Below are 7,435 nucleotides of genomic sequence, written 5' to 3'. Positions count from 1 at the left end.
ACATCATCAATCAGCGTTGACTGAAACATAATCCAAGGCACCTCTTGATGTAACTATGAAAGGGAAGAATTGTGGTGTAGAAGGGAGAGGAAAAGATCCAAAAAGTGGGGGTTGAAACCGAGACTTTGGAATTGGATGAAGATTTGATCAACCTGTATACTGAGCTCAGGACTGGAACGTGTTTGAGTTCTCAAGCTAAAACTCGTAGGGTTTTATTGTAAGTATTGCTGTAAAGTCAGTGTTATTATTGTCTGCTTAATAAACTTGTGACATTGGACATTCTGGGAATCCTGTTGATTTGAGGATTAAATTATCAGTAAGAACAAACACATTTGACTTCGTCCTCACCAATCTACCTTTCGCAGATGCATCTGTCCATGACAGTATTGGTTGGAGTGACCACCGCACAGTCCTTGTGGAGATGAAGTCCCGTCTTCGCACTGAGGACACATCCAACGTGTTATGTGGGACTATCACCGTGCTAAATGGGATAGATTCAGAACAGATCTAGCAGCACAAAACTGGGCATCCATGAGGTCCTGTGGGCCATCAGCAGCAGCAGATTTGTATTCCAGCACAACCTGTAACCTCATGGCCCGGCATATTCCTCACTCTACCATTACCAACAAACCAGGTGATCAACCCTGGTTCAATGAGTAGTGAGGAAGAGCATGCCAGAAGCAGCACCAGGCGTAACTAAAAATGAGGTGCCAAATTGGTGAAGCTACAACTCAGGACAAATTGCATGCTGAACAGCGGAAGGAACATGCGATAGACAGAGCTAAGCGATTCCACAACCAACGGATCAGATCAAAGTTCTGCAGTGCTGCCACATCCACTCGTGAATGGTGGTGGACAATTCAACAACTAACGGGAGGAGGAGGCTCTGTAAATATCCCCATCCTCAACGATGGCGGAGTCCAGCACGTGAGTGCAAAAGACAAGGCTGAAGTGTTTGCAACCATCTTCAGCCAGAAGTGCCGAGTGGATGATTCATCTCGGCCTCCTCCCAATATCCCCACCATCACTGATGACAGTCTTCAGCCAATTCGATTCACTCCACGTGATATCAAGGAACGGCTGAGTGCACTGGATACAGAAAAGGCTATGGGCCCCGACAGCAGCCCGGCTGTAGTGCTGAAGTCTTGTGCTTCAGAACTAGCCGTGCCTCTAGCCAAGCTGTTCCAGTACAGCTGCAATACTGGCATCTACCCAACAATGTGGAAAATTGCCCAGATATGTCCTGTCCACAAAAAGCAGGACAAATCCAATCCGGCCAATTACTACCACATCAGACTACTCTCAATCATCAGCAAGGTGAAGGAAGGTGTCGTCGACAGTGCTATCAAGCGGCACTTACTCACCAATAACCTGCTCACCGATGTTCAATTTGGGTTCCGGCAGGACCACTCAGCTCCAGACCTCATTACAGCCTTGGTCCAAGCATGGACAAAAGAGCTGAATTCCAGAGGTGAGGTGAGAGTGACTGCCCTTGACATCATGGCAGCATTTGACTGAGTGTGGCACTAAGGAGCCCTGGTAAAATTGAAGTCAATGGGAATCAGGGGGAAAACTCTACAGTGGTTGGAGTCATACCTAGCACAAAGGAAGATGGTAGTGATTGTTGGAGGCCAATCATCTCAGCCCCGGGGCATTGCTATAGGAGTTCCTCAGGGCAGTGTCCTCGGCCCAACCATCTTCAGCTGCTCCATCAATGAACTTGCTTCCATCATAAGGTCAGAAATGAGGATGTTTTCTGATGATTGCACAGTGTTTAGTTCCATTCGCAACCCTTCAGATAATGAAGCAGTCCATGCCCGCATGCAGCAAGACCTGGACAACATCCAGGCTTGGGATCATCAATGGCATGTAACTTTCGCTCCAGACAAGTGCCAAGCAATGACCATCTCCAACAAGAAAGGGTCTAACCATCTCCCCTTGACATTCAACGGCATTACCATCGCCGAATCCCCCATCATCAACGTCCTGGCGGTCACCATTGACCAGAAACGTAACTGGACCAACCACATAAATACTGTGGCTAAAAGAGCAGGTCAGAGTCTGGGTATTCTGCGGCGAGTGACTCACCTCCTGACTCCCCAAAGCCTTTCCACCATCTACAAGGCACAAGTCAGGAGTGTGATGTAATACTCTCCACTTGCCTGGATGAGTGCAGATCGAACAACTCTCAAGAAGCTCGACACCATCCAGGACAAAGCAGCCCGCTTGATTGGCACCCCATTCAGCACCCACAACATTCACTCCCTTCACCACCGGCGCACTGTGGCTGCAGTGTGTACCATCCACAGGATGCACTGCAGCAAATCGCCAAGGCTTCTTCGATTGCACCTCCCAAACCCGCGACCTCTACCACCTAGAAGGACAAGAGCAGCAGGCACATGGAAACAACACCACCTGCAAGTTCCCCTTCAAGTCACACACAATCCCGACTTGGAAATATATCGCCGTTCCTTCGTTGTCGCTGGGTCAAAATCCTGGAACTCCCTTCCTAACAGGGCTGTGGGAGAACCGTCACCACACGGACTGCAGCGGTTCAAGAAGGCGGCTCACCACCACTTTCTCAAGGGGAATTAGGGATGGGCAATAAATGCCGGCCTCGCCCGCGACGCCTACATCCCATGAACGCATTAAAGAAAATAAATAAATGCAGTTCAGAGCGCATCTTTATTGGGATGATTCAATGATTTTACATCTTTACCCAATGCTTGTAATTTGTTCACTTGGACTTCATTAATCAAACCATTAAGAGATGCCGCCCCAGCCCTACTACGGCCGCTAGGGTATCGAGAAGGTCACGTTTTACACAGACGTGGACACTGGACACGGACTGTGAGCAATTATTGTAATTCCGCAACACATCAGCAAAGAAAATGCACTATTTTCCAATTCATAACCTGATACAATGCAAGATTCAGGAGGAGCATCGGAACAATAGGACCTGCCCTGATCTGGGCGGGCTCACATCAGGCAGTGACACTGTTTTGCCACTTCCCGGTACAGGAGTTGTTTAGGCATCCACCTTGGGGCAGGGCAAGGGGTTCACCCTTATAGAAACCGACATCCTTTCACCTGCTCTCCCACACAGGACGGTGGGAGCGTTACATGTGACCTCCCAATATTGCCTGTGCGAGTATGTGAAGAATGTACACAGATGTTCACGGCAATATTCTGGTGTTTATTGAAAAGGTTTACGTGTAAGAGGTTTCATTATCATGCCACCACACAGAGAGCAAGACACTGAGGGTCGTTCCGTTATCAGACAGTTACCTCAGATCACTGATGTCACTCCACATGGAGGCCTTTTTGTGAACGACTTCATAATGGATATTGTAACCGATCATAGTGGCCCCTACGATCGTCACTGCAACGCTTAATAGACTGTACCCGCGACGCACATTCCTCTTTCATAATGTATCAAGCCTGAATCATTAATTAATTTACACCGGAAGCACCCTGGCGTAAACATATTATTGTCCCCGCATTCCATACCTGTAAAGATCTTAATTCTGCGACCTCAATTGATCCATTGACTCTCCAAACATTTCACCAAGCCATTATACACAAAGTCTCATTTCGGGTCACATCGGTAAAAGCAATCCCAGAGATACGACATTGATCATTTACTCCTTCCACCCAGTCAGCCCCATGTTTATTAGGGCTCGATGGGACAGAGTCAGAAGTTTCAAAGATGAAAGATTTCTGCGTACTAACAGACACCAACAATATTGTCCCCACCATGAGCAACAATAGACCACAGACAAGAGAGTTCGACCCCGGTCCTTTTTCTCTCCATCTCCTTGGATCGTGGCTGGATTCATTATCGGAGATTCTTTATCAGCGGTCATCTGTAGGAGAAACAAAGTTTTCATCGCTCACTCCAACATTTTCTCCTTCTCCTGATTGTTGTCAAGATTTAAGCCGAGTCAAGCACATACCAGAAACCAAAAAAAGACACAGCTGCTTGTGGAAGGCGTCAATTTCTTATCAGGAAGAAGACGGACCCAGACATGACTAGCCAGTGTCACACAGCTTCTCACAGGTTTCAATTAAACTTTTCTTTTAAAACTTTGCCAAATGAAAAAGAAAAAATATTTCCACTTTTTCAGTCTTTGTGCCTGCAAAAGGTGCACAAAATTCCTAAAAAAACTAAATCCGGATTTCTTTTAAAATGGTCTACTCTGTGAAACAATGCTGCAGACCAATCTACAAGATTTCACCAGTTTGTTATCACAGAGACACCTAAGTTCCTTTGGAACTGCACAGTTTCGAATTTTTCACCTTTTATAAAGTATTCTGATCTATCCTTTTGAGGTCCAAAGTGGATGACCTCACACTTGCTTATATTGAAATCCATTTGCCACAGTTTTGCCCATTCATTCATTGTATTAATGTCTCTCTGGAATTTACCAGAATGATACCCGAACTTCAAGGGTTAAGTTACGAAGAGAGATTACACAAATTGGGGTTGCATTCTCCAGAGTTTCGAAGGTTAAGGGGTGATCTGATCGAAGTTTATAAGATATTAAGGGGAACAGATAGGGTGGATAGAGAGAAACTATTTCCGCTGGTTGGGGATTTTGGAAGTAGGGGGCAATGTCTAAAAATTGGAGCCAGACCTTTCAGAAGCGAGATTAGAAAACATTTCTGCACACAAAGGGTTGTAGAAGTTTGGAACTCTCTTCCGCAAACGGCAATTGATACTGGCTCAATTTATAAATTTAAATCTGAGATAGATAGCTTTTTGGCAACCAAAGGTATTAAGGGATATGGGCCAAAGGCAGGTGCATGGAGTTAGATCACAGATCAGCCATGATCTTATCAAATGGCGGAGCAGGTACGAGGGGCTGAATGGCCTACTCCAGTTCCTGTGTTCCTATTCCTATATAATCTACACTGCTTATAACGCTGCCCATTTTGGTGTCATCGGCAAACTTCCATATGTCGCTCTCTATCCCGTCATCTAATATCAATGAGACCGCCTGAATGGGGGGAATTCACATTCAGCATCAATCTCTGCATCATCTTGAGACATTTTATTTACTTCACATGTGTTGCACTTTGGAAACTTCAGCTTTCTCTCCTCTGGAGCTCAAACATGCACTTTAATCCTACCAACAGGAACACTGAAAAGATGTCAGAAGCTAATTGGTGAATTTTACACTCAACGAAACGGAACAGCAAGAGCTTATCGGGGATTTGAGCCCGGGACTTCTCGGATATTAATCAACCAAAGCCCCCGAAACAAGAATCATACATCGAGACCAACCAGGCGCTGTTACTTGCATCATGCAGCCAGTGTAAAGTTTCGCTGTCTCCCATAGCCGATCCAATCTCGTTTTCTATTCCGGTATACAGCAATATCAAGTTGTACGCTAACTATTTCCAGTCACCAATATTAGTTTCCCTTTACTAAATTGGTTTCGTCTCTACGACTTATATTATCAAGCAAGACGTTTCAGAATTATTTGCTCGGAAACTACATTGCTTTGGAGGATACTGAGGGGTGTGAATAAAAAGAGGGACCTTGGAGTGCATGTCCACAGATCCCTGAAGGTAAGAGGACAGGTAGTTAAGGTGGTTAAAAAGGAAAAAAGGATACTTTGCTTTATTAGCCGAGGCATAGAATGTAAGAGCAGGGAGGTTATTCTAGAACTGAATAAAACACTAGTTCGGACACAGCTGGAGTATTGCGTACAGTTTTGGTCACCACATTACAGGAAAGATGGGACTACACTCGAAATGGTACAGAGATTTACGACGATGTTGCGAAGAGTCGAGAATTTTGGCTATGAGGATAGATTGGATAGGCTGAGGTTGTTTTCTATGGAACCGACGAGGCTGAGGGGAGATTTAATTGAGGTGTATAAAGTTATCACGGGCCTCGATAGAGTGGATAGGAAGGACCTGATTCACGTAGCAGAGAGTTCAATAAAAAGGGTCATAGATTTAAGGTAATTGGTAGAAGGATTAGAGTGGAGCAGAGGGGAATTTTTTTCCACCCTATGGGTGGTGAGGGTCTGGAACTCACTGCCTGAGAGGGTGGGAGAAGCAGAAACCCTCATCGGGTTTAAAAAGGACTTCAATATGCACTTGAAGAGCCGTAACCTACAAGACTACGGACTAAACGCTCGTAAGTCGGTTGATGCTGGATATCTCTTTTCCGGCCGGTACAAACATGATGGGCCGAATGGCCTCCGCTAACGTAAATTTTAATGATTCTATGATTATTTGATATAATTGCCGTCTGTCTCGGCATGGTGATAATATACACTATACTAAACTTTAATCATGAGGGGGAAAACGTAGCGACAGCCAATAACATCGAAACATTGACACCGGCTTTTTAAATAAAAGACAGTATCACACCGACTTCTTATAGAGATAGGACACTGAAAACAAAAGAACTTCTGCCATAGACTAAAGAATCTTACTCCTGTTTTTTCCCCCTCATTTCCCCTTCTGTGTCCCAAACGTTTTAATTTGCGTTACATGCTTCTATGAGACGCCCAATTACCCCATGTTGACAGCATATAAAGAGGGGCACAGTCTGTCAACGACTGTAAACCGAACTTTCCATTTTGTGGAACCAAAATGTACCAAAGGCCTTGTCATTCAGGACCATAACCTTCTGTCCAATCTCCATTTCAGAAATATCTGACCTATCATCACACCGTACAATCCTACGGACAAGGTTAGTTTCATCAGTAGCTCCCACACTCACTTGTACAGCGAGGAGATGCTCTTTAAAGCGTTGCATCCACTCCTGATACAAGACCTGTGTCTGATCATCAGGGGCAAATGGAGGAAGAAGATTCTTCCAGAATTGCATTGGACGGCCCGTGCTTCGTGCCAACCCTGTAGATTTGCACATTCCAGCACGGATCCGCATCAAAACAAGGGGAAGGACCAAGCCCCAATTGGAACAGGTCCGATTCAGAGATTTGACCAGTTCCTTTTTGATGGGGCCATTCATACCTTCCACTTGTTCTGCTGTTTGGGGTGGAAAGTAATATGGAACTTCTGATCAATCTCGAGTATTTCCAGGATACCTTACCACAGTCCCGACAAATGAGGATCCATTATCAGAATCCACTATCCGAGGAATTCCACACTGAGTAAAGACATCATAAACAAGTTTAGTAGCGGTAATTTCAGCTGTCTGATTGCAGGTGGGAAGAGCCTTAAGAGTGGATCTCCCCCAACCAGGAGATATTGATGACCGGGTGAGGTAGTCGGTAAGGGACCTGTATAATCAATCTGTATCCGATCCCATGGACCCGAGGGTGGTTGTCACATCCGAGCCGCCCGTTTGTGTTTCCTTACAGGGTCAGATCGAGCACCAATCACACATCCCGCCACAAGATCTTTAATATCCTGTCTCATACCCGGCCACCATCCAATTTATCCTAATTTT

This window comes from Heptranchias perlo, chromosome 20 (assembly GCF_035084215.1).
Source record: "Heptranchias perlo isolate sHepPer1 chromosome 20, sHepPer1.hap1, whole genome shotgun sequence".
NCBI classification, from domain to species: Eukaryota; Metazoa; Chordata; class Chondrichthyes; order Hexanchiformes; family Hexanchidae; genus Heptranchias; species Heptranchias perlo.
Note: the sequence above shows the minus strand (reverse complement) of the source record.